This window comes from Balaenoptera borealis, assembly GCF_965194805.1.
Source record: "Balaenoptera borealis genome assembly, chromosome: 14".
NCBI lineage: Eukaryota > Metazoa > Chordata > Mammalia > Artiodactyla > Balaenopteridae > Balaenoptera > Balaenoptera borealis.
In genome coordinates, this window is record NC_138875.1 from 58,220,281 (window position 1) to 58,242,983 (window position 22,703).

General features: G+C 40.2%; 1 protein-coding gene across 2 annotated transcripts in view; it reads right to left on the minus strand.

The window, feature by feature from the left end:
- Window positions 1–22,703, minus strand: part of EPB41L3 (erythrocyte membrane protein band 4.1 like 3) — a 223,328-nt gene that overhangs the window by 140,612 nt on the left and 60,013 nt on the right. The gene's annotated exons all lie outside the window — the stretch shown is intronic.

The following is a 22,703-nucleotide window of genomic DNA, read 5'->3' on the forward strand; positions in this document are numbered from 1 at the left end:
TGGAGAAGATCTGAATTAAAGGTTGAGGGAGGAGGTTTCCTGTCTTTGGACAGCCCCCGCCTCCCCACTGTCTCCCCCTTCCCCACCATAAACCTGCAGTTACAGGTGGTCTCCTGGACTTCCCAGCCTAAAGAGAAGTCATTATTGATAACGCTTCCCACTGAAATGGAGGGCGGGGTGGTGCACAGCGACTTGCAGGCAAAAGAAATTATTCCTGATCTCTCACAGAATCTAAGCTCTAACCAAGTAACCAAGGCACATTTATTAAAATGTTAAGGGCCTCTCCATCTACTCCTAGTCACCCTTCCAGGAGCTCCCCGACTCATTTAGCGAGGGGAAAAAATGGATTTACAGAAGTATTGCATTTACTATCCAGTGCCAAAGATGTGCTGCAGAGTTAAATGGCTGTGGCAGAGCTTCTGGACCTGCTCTGTCGGTGAGGCCCCAGGAGGTGGGAAGACTTGGCCTGTGTTTCCAGGACAGGGAAGATGGCAATGGGGGGGGGGGGGGTGCCGTATAGCATAAGGAACTCTATATTCAGTATCCTTTAATATACCAGAGAATGGAAAAAAAAAAAAGAAAGGGGAGGGGGCATTGTTCACATTTTTCAGGTTGTGTAAGAGAGAAGTTTGGAAAATTGTGGTTCCTGTGTTTCTGTGGAGTTTATGGATCTGTATTCTGTAGATATGCAGCTTTGAAAAATTTTGGAGGAAGAAAATGTGACTTAAGTCATGTTATAGGAAAACTATTCTGATAACACTGCAAAGACTAGAAAGGATGGGCAAATACCAGAAGCTGACAGGAGGTGACTATGGCATTGTTCGAGTACCAGAGATAACAAAAACCTAAACCGTCTTTCAAGTGACAGATAAAGGGTCAGTTCAAATACTGGATGCATTTGTGGATGATGACCTGTGTTAATTTCCTATCGGGGGCCACAAGTGTTAGACATATATATATATACACGTATCACATCTGTACATATATGCTGGTGTGTGTTACATATAAGATCTGTGAATAAAGAAAGGATTTATTTTCCTTTTTTGATATGCACACTAAAGCACTTTCCTTTTTTTTTATTTATGTAGGTTGTTTATTATAAAGGATCCATTGTTTTTATTAACTGCATAATGTTAGGAAGAAAATGCAAGGAGTACTAGGATTAGGGGCAGAAGTAAACCTGTAATACCAAGCTGAACCTGATATCACATAAATCATAACACATACATCCAAAGTAATTCTCAAAATTGTTTTCATATCAATTTATAATTCTGTTTTACATGAAGCAATATGTTTCTCTTATGTTTTAAATTTATCTCTTTTTTTCATTTTTTTTAACATCTTTATTGGAATATAATTGCTTTACAATGTTGTGTTCGTTTCTGCTGCATAACAAAGTGAATCAGCTACATGTATACATATATCCCCATATCTCCTCCCTCTTGCATCTCCCTCCCACCCTCCCTATCCCACCCTTCTAGGTGGTCACAAAGCACCGAGCTGATCTCCCAGTAAAGCACTTTCCTTTAAAAGTGGACTTGAACAAATTGTATTGTTTACAATATATACCACATTGGCATTGTCATTTGAGACAGAGATGGTTTCATATTCTCATTCATTTTATTGCTGTATTTTTGCTATTTTTTAAAAATTGAAAGCAAACTGTTTTCTCCCTGACTCATGAATCTTAATCTTTCTAGTGATGGAAAAAAATCAGCAATAGTGTATGAATGTCTATTTTCTTGGGAGGAAATGTTCAAATACTAAATATTATTTTTTGAAAGTTAGAAGTACCTAGCTATTTATCCTAATACTGCATAAATTCAAAATTTGGAGTAAACACCATACTGCTTCACAGTTTAACAGTAAATGTGGGAAGCAGTTACTATGAAACCCTTTGGGTTTGACCAAGGCTCTCCGCTATTCTTTCTTTTTTGTTTTTCCTAGCACACATATGGAGAAAAAGAAATGCCAAATGAAAATTCATGAGCAGCACAAAGCTAGCTGTCAGTATCTTGCTTGCATCTCTGTAATAAACTCTCTTCCTTCTACCTTGTGAATATCATGCCAAAGCCCCTGCTAGTCATCTGTCCCCCCACAGTGCCTCACTGGGTACATTGCAAGCAAGCATTGAACACTTTTGCTAAATGAATGAATGGACGTTGAATAATGCACTAAGTTGTCACTTGACTTTGAGGGTTCCGTTTCCTCACATATAAAATAAAGGACTATTTCCAAAATTCCTTATGTTTCAAAAATACTAGGGTTCCATAAAATAAAAAGACATGAACACATATTAATACCTGCTGAGTAAAAGCAATAAGGAAAAACCTACACTTTAACGCTCGTCAGGAAATAAAATAACGAGCTCTTCCACATGGAAAAGAGAAGGAAAGTAACAAAATAAAGGAGAAGACAAGGTGATGATACCATTATAGTTGGATTTGCTTTGTTTCATAAAAGACCAACATCACCCTGCATCCCTCTCACTATCAAAAATAAAGCCACTGTACCCCCAGAGAACTTTTTATTCTTGTCAGTGTGACGCCCCTCATGGTGCTGTTTCAGTGGGTTACAGAAAAGTAGTTCTTGGGTCAAAGGAATGCCTTTCAGACAGTCCCAGAGTGAGTGCAGATTTGGCCTGAGAACTCAGATTCCAAATTTTCTGTGTTCACACAGGAAGTACCGAAATACGCCATGAAATGTGGGGAACGATTCCATGACTCCAAGCCCAGGTCTCAGGATGCCCGTTCTGGTCTCTACCACCATAACTAAGTCTTACCCTACAATAGGCTTCCTGAAATTGCTCTACTGTAGGGAAGATACATCACTGAAGGCCAACAAGCCATCCAGAGAAAAGGGACACAGCTAACTTTAGGTAAGATAAGTGTGTAACTTCATCCCAAGCTGTAGAGACAGGATTCCCCACGAACCTCCATCCAACCACAAGCATCCACAGCGTACCGACTCCTTGGTACTCACTGGTACCCTGCTACCTGATGAGCAACGATAACTCCAGGGAATTCACTAGTGGTCCAATGATTAGGACTCCAGGTTTCCACTGCAGGGGGCACCGGTTTGATCCCTCGTTGGGGAACTAAGATGCCGCAAGCCGCATGGCATGGCCAAAAAAGAAAAAGCAAAAGAAAAAAAAATGATAACTGCGGCCTGACAGCCAAGGCAAGGGCAGCATTTGCCGGTTGTATTAGAGCCTCATCAACAAGATGTCAGGGTGTATTGTCAACCTCATCAACAAGACTCCAGGAAGAGATGATGGAGAATCTAGCAAGTGATCCCATCAGAACGTTGCCCTCCAACACGAGGACTGGGAGAACACTGAGGCTTGACCAAACCCTACAGATGCGGCCAATCTAACAGGCATGCAGCCCTGTCGACAATCTCAGACTACCCTTCATTAAAGCATGTGGTATTTAAAAATATCTCCATATTCTTCAGCCCTTTAAGTTGACTGTTTCTCATAGTCAGTTGCTTTAGTAAAATGTTAACAACACTCGCAGTAGCTAGTTGAGACTTATTCCATGCTCAGGATAATGTCAGGCACCTGAATTGCATATTAAGTCCTTGAAATGAGGACACAAAGTCTTTAGCCAGGGCGTTACCAGGGACCATAGATAAGGGAAATACAGGGATGAATGCATAATTCAAAAGCAACAAGCTTACTCTTTTGAAATAAAAATTCATTTGAGAATTTCTAGGTTCTAAGAATAGTGTCAAGTTAACAGCTCAGCAAAGCTTCCAGATGCTTCCTTCATTCCACGTTTGTATACATCATTTCAGGGGTCTGCATACATGCAGAGCACAGATGCAAAGCGAAATTTTAAAATGCCAATAAGTACAAATGCACCACAAAATATACGAAAACATGTACATATGAGAGGAAGTACATATGATGTACTTCCCCCTGCTAGTACATCATTAAAAAAACCGTTCCCCACAAGATCCAGAGCTCTTTTCTACCTTTTTTGTTAAGATATGGAACAGATTCAATGCCTTCAAAAAATCAAAACATAATCTTAATGGAAAATAAAATGATTTGTATGCAAGTCAAAATTACAGTGAGGTATCACCTCACACTGGTCAGAACAGCCATCATCAAAAAGTCTACAAACAATAAATGCTGGAGAGGGTGTGGAGAAAAGGGAACCCTCCTAAAGTGTTGGCGGGAGTGTACAACCACTATGGAGAACAGTATGGAGGTTCCTTAAAAAACTAAAAATAGAACTACCATGTGATCCAGCAGTCCCACTCCTGAGCATATATCCAGAGAAAACCATAATCCGAAAGGATACATGCACCCCAATGTTCACTGCACTGTTTACAATAGCCAAGACAGGGAAGCAACCTAAATGTCCATCGATAGAGGAAAGGATAAAGAAGATGTGGTGTATATATATACAATGGAATATTACTCAGCCATAAAAAAGAAGAAATAATGCCATTTGCAGCAACATGGATGGACCTAGAGATTATCATACTAAGTGAAGTCAGACAGAGAAAGACAAATATCATATGATATCACTTATATATGGAATCTTAAAAAAAGATACAAATGAACTTATTTACAAAACAGAAATAGACTCATGCACATAGAAACAAATGTATGGTTATCACAGAGGCAATGAGGTGGGGGAGGGATAAATTAGGAGTTTGGGACTAACATATACACACATATACTGTATATAAAATAGATGATCAAGAAGGACTTACTGTACAGTGCAGGGAACTCTACTCAATATTCTGTAATAACCTATAGGGGAAAAGAATCTGAAAAAGAATGGATATATGTATATGTATAACTGAATCACTTAGCTGTACACCTGAAACTAACACAACATTGTAAATCAACTATACTCCAATATAAAATTAAAATTAGAAAAATTAAAAATCATTCCTATTCATCAAAATTCCATATTTGCGTCCTTCCTGTCTTTGCACTCTTGTAAAAATATTAGTCAAAAAGATGGGACTAATATATATCATGTAAGTTTCATTGCATTAAAATATACCCTTATTAAATAATTTTTTACTTTCTTCATTTGTAGTAAATTTTAGAAATCTCAGCCCTTTTAAATAGAATAATTTCTGGGGAATTCCCTAGTGGTCCAGTGGTTAGGACTTCTTGCTCTCACTGCCAAGGGCCCAGGTTCGATCCCTGGTCAGGGAACTAAGATCCCGCATGCCGCACGGCGCGGCCAAAAAATAAAAATAAAAATAAATAAATAGCATAATTTCTAACAATAAAATTTTAAGGGTTATTCTAATCCTCAGTTCTTTATAAAGTTTAAACGCTGAATAAGTCTATTCTCTTCCCCTTAAGTAAAAATAAAGAATATTTTATATTTGGGTATTTTGTGTATAGTGGCAAAATATAAGTAATGGAAGTTGGTAACCTATAATATTAGGAAATTCAACTCCCAAGCGATTCACCATCTGAGACCATATTGATACCCCAAACAGATGATCACTACTGAATGATGCCAAGACAGTTAACATTTTAATCACTTCCCCCGAAAAGACATAAAATGAATGCCAGCAAGCCCCTCAGTCTCCTGTAAAGTTGTAAATAATCCTATTTCATCCTAACAGCAATCAACAAGAATGAACCAAGGAAGAAAAAAATGGTAATAAGACACATTCAGATGTCTGGTTTATTAACTTGTTGACTCTGTCTCCAGGTTTATGTTCTCCTCTTTAGGCAAACAAGCCATAGTTAACTTTGTAAACTGAAGAAACATGCAGCTATGACTACACCAAGAAAAATGTCAGCTTTGCTGCTCGATTTGATTCCTGTTTTCCAGGACTTTTATTTGCTATGTTCAATGCCTCCCTGTGCATGCATACTTAACAGTGTGGGTACAACCTGAAAATAGTCCACAGCTTCCAGAATGTTCTGGGAATCAATGAAAACATCATTAGACTATCTTTGCCCCTTGAAATAAATTTGGTGCTTAATAGGTCAAAGCCATCTTAAAGAAAGCTTCTGCTATGATTCTCTCCTGTTCAAGATGTTTATCAGGCACTTGTCAGAACATCAAAAAAGGGCTTATTTGCAAATGATAGAAATCTGAGAAGGGCGCCGGAGTTTCTCAATCCAGGTGGTTTGTGAAGAGTTTAAGTTTTATATTTGCGTGTCAACAATAATCTTAGAAAGCAGTAAAAGTACCACTTATATTAGAATCCTTCGGAGTACTTGTTAATAATGTTGATTCCTGGGTCCAGCCCCTGGAATAAGCAAACCAGAACCTCTGGGGTGGGATCCAGAGAGCAGGCACTTTGAACAAGCTGCCCAGGTGATTCAAAATCCCACTTGGTTTTAAGAACCACTGATCTAGGTGACCAGGGTACAGCAATAATGACACAGGTCAGAAAGTTGGTGTATTGTTCACACCAATGTTTCACAGAAGGTGGGACAGAGAAAAGTGACAGGACAGCCGCATTCAGCCACGAACTGTACGGAGCCTACACTACGGCAGTCAGCACACATTTTGCCAGAAGAGTTATTGTTTGGATCCTGTCGTTGTATGTATGCATCAGTTTGCAACAGCAGTTCATTTGCAGTAAGTATAGTAATAAATAACAATGAAAGATTGTTCTGTACCCAGTTCCGTCAATAATTGGATTTGATGCCCATTTATCGAAGATTGCAATAACACTACAACTCTGACCTTAATTTCCAAGTACACAAAAAACATCTTGAAAAAGTTGCCAAGAGATGTCTCATTAAAATGGTAAATGGAAAACTAATTGCTGGCAGTTTGAGTTAAGTTTGAGATTTGACTTTCCCAAACCCAGCACATAGAAACTTTAAGTTATTCATACCTTTTGCTATAACATACATATACAGACAGGCATACCCTGTGCTGATTAGTGAAAGCTAGTGAACCAAATTAAAGAAAGAAATCGACCAGAGGCTACATCTTTCTACCCTTAAGCACAACGTGAGGGATTTTATTTCGGAAAAACAAGATCATTAATCCCATTAGTATGTTGTTACTTTATAGGTCTTGTATTTTTCATATCATTTGTAAGGTTAGTTTGGTTTTATAGTTGATGAGAACTACAGCATGATGAATTTAAATCTAGTTTTACATCTGTATATATTTAAGTAACAAAAATAATATAAGGTAATATGGGAGGCATCAGAAATATTTTCTTTCATTAAAGCTATGTTAAAGAATGAGATTTCAGCTCAATAAAAGATAATACTAATATGGACCAGCTGTCTTATGAACAGTGGGCTCTCCAGCTAGAAGGATCAAGGGGACACCACATGACATCTGTCAGTAATGCCCCAGAAGAGATTCCTCTTACACATGGGCAATTGGGCAAGAGCATATTTAAAGTCCTGTCCATCCCTGAGATCAAATTGTTTTCCAAATGTTTGCCACCCAGGAACCAGGGCTTGCCCACTATTTTTCATTGTTTAGGTAGCAACTCAAATCTTGACTTCATTAAGATATACTGAGATATATATAAACACATACGTGTGTGTGTGTATACATATTATGGAAGAGCCTACAAAACTTCTCCATTATAGGTTGAGATTAATCTGCCATTGGTTCATTACTTTTTCTCCATGAATCTGAAGATAATTTCCATGACCAGTTCCCTTCCTACATGACCTCTCTGATCCATCAGCTCTAACCCACTTGTCCCATCCTTGCTCATCAGACTTTTATCTCTGAGTTAGGTTTTATTGCGTTGCATCCAGTGGGTGGGCACAATATTGTTTGAGTCAAGGTCTAAAGATTCTAAACGGGAAACCATTATATTTCTAAGCCCTTTTCTGAAATGTTCCCAGGTGTTCCAATGCCCATTCCCAAACGATTCCACTCTTTAACAAAATCAAGCAGGCACACACTTGCCATACCACATACATGTTCAAGAATGCCATTATGGCTTGATGAACAGAGTACTGAATGATGTCTTAAAATTGTTGTGTGGCCTTGAACAAATTTCAGCTTCTCTTTTTATTTTTGTTTATTTTTTTGGCTGTATCACGGGGCATGTGGGATCTTAGTTCACTGAACAGGGATCGAACCCGTGACCCCTGCAGTGGGAGTGCGGAGTCCTAACCACTGAGCTGCCAGGGAATTCCCAAATTTAAGCTTCTCTTGATATCAATATCCATTGAAATATTCCTTCCATTTTCTGTCTTATTAGAATAGAGCCGTGGTTCTCAACCATGGCAGTGCATCAGAAGAATCACGTAAGGGAGATTTTAAAAAATAGCAACTGAAGTTCATTATCATGGTGGCGTGATGGATACATGTGGGCTTATTATTATAATTCTCTGTACTCTGTGTACATTTGAAATATTTCATAATATTTTAAAGTTTAAATTTAAAAATATTTTTTAAAATAACTGATGCTTGAGATCTACCCGAAACCAATTAGAACAGAACCTCTGGAGAATGAAGGGCAGGCATCAATATTAACATTCCCCAAGTGGTTTTTGAGGGTAGGCAGAGTTGAGAAACAAGGGCAAGAGAAGACTGAAGCACAAAATTAAGTTGAATATTAAGAATTCCTCAAAGGAAGGATGCCATAAAAATAAAAATTCATAGTTTATATTTGTTTATACCTTCAAACAGAAGCCACTGGATTAAACATGCATGTACCTATTTGTCCTCTGTGAAGCTAGTTGCTTTTTGAACACATCTTCAGCTTCCTTGGCAGTGCCTGCCATCAGATTTGTTGATACTCACACTCTTTAGGGGAAACTTATTACTGTAGCTGGCTGCCCGTTTCATAGTAATGTGTCAATAAAATGCTGGCATATTTAACAACAGGCATAAAGAACTCATAACACTAAATACCATGACTACAATTTCAACAACTCTTCAAACACCCCAAAGGAAAAAAAATATCATTCAGTTTTATTCCAAGTTCCTCTGTGAAGTAGAGAAAATACACTTGCACACTCATGAGTATCTTAGGTGGTGGATGATAGAAGATTCCAGCACGTAATCAGAGGGGTCTAGTAGGGAATCATGTCTAAATAAATATAATCTTAACATTTTATGAATTGGAGCTAGCGATTTCCCCCAGGGGTGTTCAGGCATTGGGATTCAACATCATGGTGCCCAGCCCAGGGATCACTATTTTTACTAAAAGCCAAAATTTATGGAGCATTTACCTTGTGCAAGGAACTGTTTTACGAGCTAGTCTATGAGAATACCTTGTTTCACCATCATGAGAAGCTTATGAGATAGATCCTATGATTAAACTTATTTGACAGAAGGGGGAAATGGGGCAGAAGCAGGTTCAACAGTGTGTCCAAGGACACACAGCCATGACCAGTAGAGCCAGGATACAAACTTGGGTGGTCTGACTCCCAAGCTAGACCCAAAAGGCTTCTACCTCTACAGTCAAATGTACATATACGCACACACACACATATTTGGTTAAATCTCATGAAATCGGCAATCTTCAATTGTTTTTTGACTTTCAAAAACAGTAACTTTACAGTAATGTAAGCAATGAGAAGACACTGCATTAGCTATGAAGGCAGAGAAGCATGGGGTTAAGGAATGACTATTTCTGCTACCATGGACATATTAGAGAACAGGAAAAGTCCGCTGAAAGTCTCTAAGAACATGAATATAGAAAGAATACTCTGGTTGTTTTCAGTCTAAGATGATTCTAAAAGAACTTAAGGCAAACGCCAGTAAAATAATTATTACTAACTTTTCTTTAACACCTACCATGTGCCCACACTGTTTTAAGTGCTTTATATCTCTATTCCTCACAGTTCTGTGAGGCAGGAACTCTTAGGATCCACATTCTAGAGATGATAAAACCAAGGCCACTGAGCAGCTAAGTCACTTGTCCTGGTCACACTTTGGGAAGTCGTGGACCTGGCAATTTTATTTTAGAGCCTGTGCTCTTAACCACAATGTTCAGTTGTTCCTACAGAATTCCATCAGTTCAGCTGGAGTTTCCTCTACATAAAGGGAAATATCAAATTTAAAAAGCTATACCCCACATGGAATCCATGTATACAGATGGATCTATTTTACTAAGAAGAGCATTCTACTACTATTTCGAGTTTGAGAAAAAGGCCAAAGGGGAATGCTCTAATCCATGAGTGAATTTTAGGGGCTCTACCCTCAAAATCTATCCAGAATCCCACCACACCCACTGCTAGCACTCTGGGGCAAGCCATCACCATCCCTCTCTGGGTTCCTGCAAGAGTGTCATCACATCTCCCTCTTCTGCCTCCCTGGGACCTTTGTTGTCATTCTCCAAACAGAAGATACTGTGATCTTAGTGAAACAAGCCAGATCACGTCAACTCACATCCAAAGCCCCAAAGGCCTCCTGACTGTACCCTCTGCCCTCACTGTTCTGGCCTCTTCTACCAACCACACTCCCAGTGCCTCGCTCACTCTCACCTCCTTGTAGATCCTCAGACAAGCCAGGCACAGCCCACCCTCGGCTCCTCTCTCTGCTATGCTGACATCTCATCTCCTTCAAGTCTGATCACGTGCCGCCTCCTCAAAGAGCCCGGGCAGACCTGATTATAAACGGACCCAGCTAACTCAGCACTCCCACCCTACTCTACTTAAAAAACAAAAAACCTAACACACCCAGCATTTCCTTACTGATTATGTTTACTGTCTGTCCCCTGACATTCTCAATGTGAGTCCCACAAAGGCAGGGGTTCTGGGGTCCTATTCCCTGGGTGTCCCAGCCACAGAGAACAATGCCTGGCAGAGGGAAGGCTTTCAATACGTGTTTACTGAATGAAAGAATGAAGAAAGGAGCAGGGATTATAAAAGATGAAGAAAGGAGCAGGGATTATAAAAGATGGGACTCTGGGGTGAAGAGTGATTAGAGGGACAGAATCACAGAGTTAGGTTGCCCAGGATTGGGACTGGACACCAGAAGGAAGAGATCCAGAAGGAAAAAACTAAATATAAAGAGGAATGAATATATGGTCAAAACATGTGCAGAGTTATATGCAGCATACCTCCTCCGGATCCACTAGTGGAGCTGATTTGGGCAGAGTCTCCCAACCACCCTAAAAGATTCCCCATCCTCACCCCAGACCAACACAGAGGACACCAGCAGGATGCACCTCTCGCCACATCCTCAGAGAAGAAAATAAAGAATGGTGTAGCCGCCTCCCCAAATGCCACTTAACATCAGGGGGGATTTAATGGGCACTTGTCTTCTCAGGATAAAGGAAAATATCACAAGGTCCAGGCAGGACCCTCCTCACTCATCTCCACAAACAATGGAAATGACCACTGCAGTGGGAGTTGTCACGTCAGCTGGAGCAGAAGTGTCCAGGCTAGTATTGTTTTTCATATCAGTGGTTGCCATGGTGATATTTATAAAGATGTAGCAGTGATCAGGCAGTGAATACTTTTAAGAGGCTGCTGGAGGAAAAGAAGTTCAGTCCACCCTCCGCCTTCACAAATCACTCTCATCCCACTTGCTCCCAATAAATGGCTCACTTCTTTTGATTGCACTTGGCATGCCCATGAAAGATGAGTCTTAGATTCTGTAATCTCAGGCTTGAAGCCTGTACTGTGTTTTTCCACTTGGCCTGCATTATGGTCTTATTCAATGATTCACAGCACCTTTTGACTTTTTCAAAATGATCACCAGATCATTCCTTTATCTGCCAATAATGTCTCCTAATCCCCAGCCTCTTCCTCCCCCAGGGCACCCAAGTGCTAAGACCTCCCAACCCCTTTGGAAAAAGCGTCTTTGTGTATTACCATTGCCAAGTTTATGCCACAGCCATACTTTAAACAAATCTTAGGAGACAGAATATCTTCAACACTCCCTCCCCGGCTCCATGATTAGATTGCAAGCTCTGTGAACGAAGCAGGTATCTCTTTCTCATTGCTGTACTTTCCAGTATGGGTATCATGGCGCATTAACCCTAAAATAAAAACCGTGAAATAACTCCTAGCACCAGGTACTAGAGGGCTCAGTGAATGACCCCACTGTCTCCAGCCATACAAGTTAGAAACCCTGGTGTCTTCCTGGCACCTCACTCCGTCAGCTCCTTTACCAGCTCTATCACCAAGTCCTTTGCATTTTACCTTAATCTCCTGGATCTGTGCACATCTCCCCTCCCCACCCTCCAGCCTGTAATAGTCCCTTCTCGGGTCTCCAATTTCCCCCGACAAGAGTGAGCTCTCAGAGACATAAGTGGGATGCTTGGAAGATCTGCACGTCAATGTTCTGAGGGCAGGGACAACTCCCTCTAACGCAGCCTCAATGCCCTGAGTTCTCGCCGGGCTCCTGAACCATGCCCCCTTCCTCTGCTTGCTCAGACTGGCCCCTTTCCATTCCTCTTTTCCAGCTTCCGTAACTGGGTCATAAACCCTCATTAAGGGCTCCGGAAGTGCCACCATGGCACCTATGCATTGTGGTATGATTGGTTGATGAACCACCATCTCCTGTCACTAGAATCAGACCCCAGGGCTGCTGCTGCTTACCACGGTGTCCCCACCGTGCACACTGCCTGGCACGTCAGAGACACTCGGTGAACACTTATGACAGATGAACGTCACGAGACCGTCGTCATTGGAGACGGTACGGTCATGACGGTTAGATGTGTGCCGTAGTGAGGCGCTCACTACTTCTGGATACAAAGGAAAAGCAAATGCACAGACGCAGACTCAACGAGACCTTTAGGATCTTGGACACTTAAGTAAGGCTCACAGCGGGCGCTCAAATATTTATCCATATCGTTTGCAGACAGGGACTGAGCAGGAACCAAAACCTTGCCATTTCTCCCAGCGGTGTGGCGGGAGTAGGAACATTTGGCGCTCGAAATGCTGTCCCTACGGTGGGGGGAATGACGCAATTCTTCCTCCGCCCAAAGCATCAGCCTCTGAGCTTCGCCACTGATTCACGTTCACTGTCTGCATTTCAGTGATCGATCCAGTTAGAGGAATTAGAGGGCAGGCAAAGAGGAGCCATCGGGACAGCCATCGGGGATGGACTGAGGGGAAGCCTGGCAGACACCGAGTCTGTCCATCTGTCCCCGGCCCTGCGTGCTGGACAGAGCATCGGGCCTGGAGTCAGTCCACTGGCTCCTCCGTGCGCCTGCGTCCCTGACCTTGGCCTGGGCCGTGTTGCTTCATCTCCTTGTATCTGCTTTCTCATTTCTAAACTGAATGACTAACCTGCTTCAGGGACCGTCGAGAGGACTGAAAGAAATAATGTAGAAAGCACTTAGCTCTAAGTTCATATAATGGTGGTGGCATTATATGCAGTTATGAGGGCAGCTCACAATAATACCTGTTGGCCACCCTGCCTCGGCCAGTGCAGCCAGGAGGCCCCTGAGGTCTCCCCACCTCCGTCTCACCTCAGTGGGCTCCAAGATGCAGAGGCAGAGCAGGGTGCCCCTGGAGAACCAGCCTGCTTGACAAGGTGAAGAAGGATGGCTCTCGACCTTCAGAACGTGTGTTGAACTCATAAATCCCGTTCACAGAGGAGCTGGGAAGAAGCAGCCAGGAGCCCTTAACAGCTAATCTGACGGTTATGTTGCCCGATGGAGAGGGGTAAGTGCAGGAAATCACATCTGCTTGGAGTTAAGTGCTTATATATTAACATGTGTGCTGCTCCTAATAAGATTTTTTTCCCCCAGTCTTGCCGCCTTTGCTGAAAGCATTTTTAAAGCACTTATCTGAGAAGTTCTCAAGAGCACCTGTCTCAGTGTTTGGGAACCCCATCAAAAACTGCAAATACTCATGTTGTTGAAGACGGATTTTTTTTTTTTAAGGAGGCAAAATGATTTAGCACCAGGCTAATGAATAAAGGGGTCAACTGGGACCAGAACCATTGGCCATCAAAAAAAGAAACAGAAAGAAAGACACAAAACCCTGAATTTTAACTATAAACACTTTCAACTGAGTTCTTAGAAGAGGTTAACGTGCTAGTTTGGACGGAAGTTCAAAAAGCAGTTCCAAAAAGACTCTGAGCCACAAAACCATCTCCACTCACAAAAAGAACTCTCATTTATTGAGAACTAGCTATCTGCCAGGCACTTGGTAAGTATTTTACAATACACTCTATTACTTAAGATTCAGAAGACCCCTAAATCTATATTGTACCATTTTTCTTTTAAAGCTTTTTATTTTATATTGGAGTATAGCCGATTAACAATGTTGTGATAGCTTCAGGGGCACAGCGAAGCGACTCAGCCATACATATACATGTATCCATTCTACCCCAAACTCCCCTCCCGTCCAGGCTCCCATATAACATTGAGCGGAGTTCCCTGTGCTATACAGTAGGTCCTTGTTGGTTATCCGTTTTAAATATAGCAGTGTGTACATACCATCTTACAGTTGAGAGGTTCAGCACCTGCCCAAGGTCACAACCAGGTAAATGGTAGAACTGCACTTGTCTGCAGAGAGGTGTTTACTCAAATCCCTCTCTCCTCTCCAAGAAGAGAGCATTCCTTTGAATGAATGCACTCTGATATATTTGTAAAAAAAATTTTTTTAATCATATAGTGGTCAAGCTTTTTTAATCCATGCCAAAACAGAACCCTGCAATAAACATGCAGGATTAATGGAACCTGGGGCCTAAATCACTTGGAACAGGGCTTTGCAAGTGGACAGAAATCCTCTGAGACCCTTTCAAATGGGAAGAAGAAATGAACCTAAGAAAAACCCGGAAATGGGTAACAGGGAATGGCATGTGTATCCAGGTACCATTATGCTTATGTGGAGCGTTTAAGCTGGTAGTATGGAGAATAATTATGTATTAGATTTAATTATATAGAAGCTGCACGGTCTAGGTGTTAAGAGCTGAGTTTAAACCTGGCTCTGGAATCTCCAGGCTGTGCACTAAATTATCCTTCAAGGCCTCAGTGTCTTTGATGCAGAGGGGGAATGACCACGTCACCCTCTTCCTGACATTGCTTGAGAATCAAATATGTCAAGTGTACTAGCACATAGGAAGCCCACTGTAAATGTTAGCTATGATTATTCACATTGATGTAAAAATACATTCATTTTCCCCAAGGGTCATTATCTGGCAGAGGGCACCACAGGACAGACATTTATATTCTACAAGTGTACTTAGTTTTTGACAGTGGTGCTTTAATTCAATTAGACTACATCAAGTCTGAGTTTTTTTGAACTTTAGGAGAATTTTCCTTGCCAACATTACACAGTGTCTGAAATTAATTAAATGATAGTTGCTAAAGTGAAAAGTTTCCAGGACCCGTTTCTGTAGAATACCTCAAAAAAGAAAAATTTGGCATGCACTCCTTATGAAGATGAATATACATTTCTTTTTTCCTGCAGAGGACTTTGTGATCTTCAAAATATTTGGCTACAGTTTTATTTTTATGAAGTTGAGGCAGCCACAGTTACTCCAAAGTTGGAGATCAATAGAATAGATTATGATGTTTTCTACCATGAAATGTTCTCATATTATTAAGTCTGAACTTTTAACAGCCCTATTTTCAAATTCATGGAGAAGAAAAATTTCCCTGGGTTCCTAATTTAGAACACTGATTTTATGCAAAGAGAGAGAGAGACAAAGTTATGGGTACCTGGAGTATCTACCTCAACTAGAGGAAATCCCTGCTTCCATCAGAGACCTGCTTCTTCCCCCATCGTAGGACACCAGGAAAATATTGTATTGGGGCCACCTGTGAACTCCTAGCTAACTCAACCTCCACCAGAGATAGGACCGCAAAAGCAAAGCTTCATAGCAGCCATGCAAAAAACATCAATTCAGTGGAAGTAAAATACTACAGTTTATCCATTCTTCAAATGCATCGTGGATGAAACAGACTTCCGTCCAGTTACCTGGGAAGTCAACCACTACAACAGTCTTTCTATGCGAAATTGTCTTCTGAGTTCCAAATAATCGATCTACAAGTGAACTTATGGCTGTAAGTGTTTATAAATTCACGGTTATTTGGTTTAATTTGAAACCTTGCAGTTCATATCAATCATGCAATATTTACTTGGTTGCTTCTCTAGAAAAACCAATGAAGACTAAACACAATTACTGACAGTTTAATTACTATCTCAGATTCTTGGTATGTGATCTAAATAAAATATTTTTCACCTACCACATAATTAAGTTTTTCTAGTAAGACGAGAGAAAATTCATTATACTGCACCTATATTATGACATTAGTTATTATACTCAAAATTTCGCCTTTATGCATGCTAAAACACGAACATGTTATTTAGCCTACCTCTACAGGTAGCTTATTTTTTCTTTTCCATCTTATTTTGATCTTTGTCTCAAACACTATGATACCATCCAGACATGAAAATATATGCACCTCCACTGACTGTCCCCAAGATGCTCCTGTCCCTACAAATCCTCTCAAAATCTTGTGCTCTCCTGCAACTCTGAGTTACAGAAATGTTGAAAGTAATCTAAGGTGTTTGTATAAAAGGGTAATATAAAAATGGAGGTAGCACAAGAACTGATTAAAGCTGAACCTAAAATTAGGTGGGTTCCCTTGATTAATTGCATAGCAAGTGTCTGATGAGTGATGGATGGGGGACAACCAGTCTACATTAGCCTAGATTCAGTAACTTTAAGAATGAAGAAATCTCATCCCTAGCTTAAAATTAATTTTTAAGAAAAAGCTCCCCAGGGAAGCATTTAGAAAGACGAAACAATTTGGGCAGCACAATCTGCCTGATAAGAGTAACTTTTTAATTTTAACTTTTTCAAACTTAATTCAAGAGACAACAGGTTACTGAACTAAGTCAAAGCCTCAGGTAAAGTACAATTTCATCTAAATACGGGAATTAAAAGTTCCTAAAAGCAGATCCTAAAGGTTCTAGAGAACACTGCAGGATACCCCACTGCACCATTCTGAAAGTCTACATTTGTTCGGGTACATTGATCAGGAAGGAGAACATTTGCACGTTTATTGAAAGGAAATTGAATGGTAGGCCTTGTTATGTGACTTGAATGTTACATTCCATACTTTACAGAGTAATTTCCATGACTTTATATTGGGGGAAAAGAACAAAGAACGTATTATCTTCCGTGGTTTTCTTATGGCCGTAAGAGGTAAATCCTTCATAAGAGGCTTTCATTGGACTTAATGAGGTGTCCAATGAGAAATTTTAATTTTCAAGTAGGATACATAGTTGTAATTAATGTAAAAAATATGCTTCATTTGCTGAAACTGGAGCATCCTTAGGGCTTTAAGGTAAGAAAGTGCTAAAAAATAAAGTTGGGGGGCATATAGAAGGGACACAGGAGCTCCTAATGGCCAAGGCTGGAACAATCTGAGCAAAAAATAATAATAATAAGAAGAATAGTATTGGATTATAACCCAAAGAATCAAGTAAATATGCACGAGTCTGTCCTATTATAAAAAAATGACTGAATAAATACATGAAAGTAGAAGGAACAACTCTTACAGAAGAATTCCAACTAATAATTGTAGGCTGAATGAAGGAAATAGAAAAATCACCATTAGAAAACCACAGGAATAATGGCTCCAGGCAGGATCCATTGATGAATGCTAAAATTAGGGGGTAAAAATGTAAGTTGCCTAGTTTCAAAGTATCTCTCCACATATATTTCTTAACTACAAAAGGATACGTGTTACCCTCACAGTCAGAACCACCTTCACCAACTGATGAAAGTTAACATCATCAATAATAAGAAGTTAACATAGAGGTCATAGGCCCCCTGACATGATGCCCTGAGAGGTCACGTCACCTATACAGGTTCTTCTCCTAAATGCATAACCTCAGTCTAATCATGGGAACACATGAGACAAAGCCAAATGGAAGGACATTCTACAAAATATCTAGAGTTAGTCTTTCAATATACCAAGGCCATGACAGACAAGATTAGAGGAGATGAAGGAGGTCCCATTAAGTGAACTAATGTGCAAGGTGAGATCCGGAATGGATCCTGGAACAGAAAAAGGACATCAGTGGAAAACTGTGAAATCTGAACAGTCTGTAGTTTATAGTATTGTACCCATGTCTTAGTTTCTATTATTGTACTATTTTTATGGAAGTTGTTATCGTCAGGGGTAGCTGGGTGTGGGATATACAGGAACTTTCTTATTATTTTTACAGCTCCTCTGTTATGTCTAAAATTATTTCAAAATAAGAGCTAAACAACAAGAGTTAAAAATTTTGCTTAGCTGCTCTGTTTACAAACTGAATCGTTTCTTGAAGGATGAACAGGAGTTAAACAGTGAAAACGGGGATCGTCACTAGCTTAGATAAAAGAAGAATTAGTCATATAACCCACTTCTGTTCCTCCCTCAACCAGTTATGAGCTGTGTGACCTTGGGCAAGTCACTCAATCTCTCTAAGGCTCAGTTTCTTTGTCAATAGACAGGGGACAACTCAGGGTACCTACCTCATAGAGCTAGAAAGATGATTAAATGAAACAAGCCGTGCCTGGTACATCGCAGGGACCCAATCAGTGTTGACTGTGGTGATGCTGATGACGGAGACAACATTGACAATGCCGATGATGAACAGCCTGTCTCTGACTGGCCACCCTGTGATATCCCATCCCCATCACTCAGCCACTTAAGTCCCCAAAGCTCTTGTCTGCACACCACCACTTTGGGGCCTGTCAGAGCCCCTTGGCACCTTCCCAGCCCTGTTTCTATGCAGTTCTCTTCAGATGTTTTTATTGAGCACTTACTATGTGACTTAGTAGTACTTAGTACTTAGCAAGGACAAAGAGAGCTGGTCTTTGGGGGGAGAAATAGACTTGTTACTTGTCCAGTGGGAGAACAGACATGTGAACAAATCCTTTCACTTCACTTGGGGATGCTCAGCTGGAGATAAGCCAAGGTGCTATGAGAACACCCAGCCCAGCCTGAGCTGAGTCTTACTGGATGAACAGGGGTTTAGAAAGAAGAAGGATGGGATGAGGATGGGGAATGGGGTTCCAGGCAGAAGGAACAATTGAATTAGAAAAGACACAGGATCTTTGAAACAGTCAGGCGTATGGGGAACTCTGTGAGAAGGGAGGATGGGAAAGAAATTGAACAGAGGCAGGTAAGGCCGAGGTGATTGATGATTCTGGCTATTAAGGTAAGTCCTTGAATTTTACCTTTGGGTGATGGGTGGTAGTCAGGGGAGCAACGTGATTAGATGCATATTTCAGAGCTATCATTCTGAAGGCATTTGGGAGAAAGGATTGTTGAGATTAAGACTGGTTAGTGACAGAAGCCCCAAATAGAAGGGCTCTGCTATCCTTTCAGCAAGAAATAATAACTCATAATATTAATAAATGAGTTATTGTCATTGTTATATTAAGTTATTATTAGGGCACTAATAGTAGGGATGGGAAAAATGAGATGGATTGAGAAATATACAGAAGACAAAACTGACAGGACTTGATGTCCCATTTCTTGACACAGTTTCCACCCAAGGCCCAAGTTTTGACTGAATTAACTGTCTGACTATGAAAGGAGGGGTCTGTGATGAATCTAGGTGTCTAGCTTAGGTGACTATGGTTGGTGGTGGTGCCATTTATTGATAAAGAAATGGGGTGAAGAAATACGTTGTTGTGGGAGATGGGAAAGAATGTGAGATGAATGATCAATTTTGTTGTGTCCATGTTGAATCTGAGTTGTGTGCAAGGTATTGAGCTCATATTTCTGACAGTCAATAAAATATTTGCTTGAAGATCAGGGGATATTAGGATCACAGAGGCAACATGGATAAAAATAAGGAGTTGGGCCAAAGATAGAACTCTTGGGGTCACTTGTGGTCAGGGGTTGGGTGTGAGAGAGGATGGCTGTGAGGAAGACCAGGAGGAAACTGTCAGGGAGAGACTACGTAGAGCTAGTTATGTCATCCACAAAAATAGGGATTGAGAAGAGTCCACTGGATTTAAAATACAGGTGTCACAAGTGGCCTTGCCAGAGCAATTTCTCCTGACTTTTGGGGATAAATAATTCAGTGGATTGAAAAGAAAGAAATAAATGCAGACATTTAAATAACAATAAACTTGGCTAATAAGAATTGCTAACTCGTTGACGTCTTACAGGGGAAGACAGGGCTCTGGATCTTTTGCACGTATTAGTTCATATAATTCTCTCAGTAACTCTATCATGTAGCTACTATTATTACTGCCATTTTAGAGATAAGGAAGTAGATAAGGTAAGGAGAGAGACAGTTGCTAGTAAGAAATGGATCAAGGAAAGGGGTTGATGAGGATGAGATAGACTTGAACGTGATCATACCTCAAGGGGAGAGAACCACAGAAGAGAGGATGGAATAATGGAGCAGGTGGTGGGTCCCTGGGCAACATTCTGGAGGAGATGGATGGAGGGCACAGATGGAGGCAACGTCCTTGAGCTGAGAAGGACCCCTCATCCTCAGAAATGAGAGGAAGATGGGCTTAGGTATAATATATATATAAGTTTATAAGTAATGGGTCAGGAAGTCGAGGAAGCTCAACTTTGTCACCTCACTTTTTCATCTAAGTTTCCAAGGAAACAAAAATTCTCATTTCCTTTCCCGACTCCTCCACTCCTACTAAATTCCTTTGCACCAGTGGAACCCCGATTCCCTGAGCCTTTCACATCCTCTATCAAGTTTGTGTATTGAATAAGAGGAGCGGGGAGACATCGGACAACGTGGGGTGGGACACAGACATCAGAATTCTACCTAATAGGGCTTTTTTTCAAATAATGGTGACAATGATAGGACAACTAAACACATCATCAGAACTTTTCCCTCAAACAAACCACCGCATAGCAAAATATTTATCATCTACAATAATGCTCTTCAAACTGGAATACGGATGCCTCCAGGAGCACACAAAATTATTTTGGAGGAAGATGCTGGCACTTGTCTAGTTGTAAGGGACTCAGTTTCTGGATTCTTAACCTTCAGACCCTAAAACAGATCTGCCTGAGAAAGCGTCTGCATTCTGAGGTTCTCCTTTCTCACCTCCTACTTCATAAGCCCCTTCCTCCCACTGGACAAGGCGAAGGCACACCAGCGCCCATGCCTAAGCTGTGTAGCATGTCATCCCAGGATGGTGACCCTCTGGAGGGCAAGAAAGGGGACTAGCCAAAGACTGCCAAAGTCAAGTTCTTCACTGATTGGAAATAATTTGGTGACTGATTAACGAATCTTTCACAACTCAGGTAAATTCTCATCTTTTCCACTCAACCAAACTGAGGAAGGGCAAAATGAAGTAGCTCACATCATATCATATATTATATAATATATATTATATTCAAAGAATTGGGGAACATTTGCTGTAGTATGGTTCTTCTTCCATTTACATCTACTTTTGTACCTCAACAATTTTGATTGTGTTTATCTAAGAAATGGAGAAAGAAAAAGAAGAAAAAAGGAAGGAGGGAGGGAAGGAAGGATTTTGCTGAACCTTGTCTCATCTTAGCACTATGTAATATTTACCCACAAATACATAAACTAACAGAAAAAATGCTCTACCTGTCTTATAAAGAGATTAATTTCCAATAACATTTTACTTTTTATGTTTTTTTATCATAGTATGTAATATATTGGTGTTGTTTAGATCAAAGCATCTACTGCTAATAATTAATCACTTAATCCAGAAAATATTTTTCAAACTTAGAACGTTATGGTCACATAAAACGAAAGTTCAAATTTCAATTTATATACCCATTTTTTGCAGACAATTATGATAGGTAATCAATAAAATACTTTCAAGCATAAAAATATCACATGAGGGTAATATTCTGTGGAGGAAGTAGAAATAAATAAAAATTTAAGGAGAAAAAGAAATGATGCAAAATACCTGTAAGAGAGAAGTTTGTTCCTGTCCTTATAAAATAGATGATGACAGATAGCAAATTGCTATGATACTTAAAAGATACGTATAAAAGAGTGATGTACTTTTTTGATTATGAAAAGTATAATATATGCATGATAGCTGAAACCACATGCTGTATAACCATTTAACATGAAAAAATTTAACATAAAAGCATTTAGATGTGAGCCTAAAAATGTTCAAGGGGTACATAGTTTTTCAAACTTTTTTAAGGTGAGACAGAAGCAAAAAAATGTGAAGACTGCTGGCCCTCAATGGAGTACCATCCCATCCATACTCAAAAGCTTTCCTTCTCCTTCCACTATGGTTTATACCAATTCTTCTGGACGGTTAAAAAGAAAAAAAAAAAGGTATGAGAGAAAGCACAGGCTTTGTTGAAATATCAAAGATTGTTTTTGAAACACTCAATGTGAAAATATGGATCTAGATTTCCCAGAGGTATCTGCATGTTTGCTAGGAGGTTCCCCAGGGAGCCCTGATTAAATGCAAAACATCTGTGGGTGATACTGATTATTTGTCAACAAGAGCAGAGACTAACGAAGTTCCAGTAACCTTCCCCAAGGCATCTTCCTAGTAGTGTATATACAGATTATTCCCAGGTTCTCTAATGGAGGAACCAAGTGAAATATTTTGCTCTTCAAGTCCATATTTTCAGACCCCTGAATTTCCAAATTAAGAAGTTGTTATTGAATACATTGTTGTGTGTTAACCACTTCTTCAAAGAGCCCTGGCATAGCCCCGGACATGCTTTGAACTTACAGAATTCTTTAGGAAACTCAAGCTGAAAAATTAGAAAAAGAAAACCAAGACTTTCAGTTATAAAAACTTGAGGAACTGCTTAAAAGATTGAGTTTAGTGCTGGTTATGCCATCTCCTAAGGAACTTTTCCATAAATACAATTTT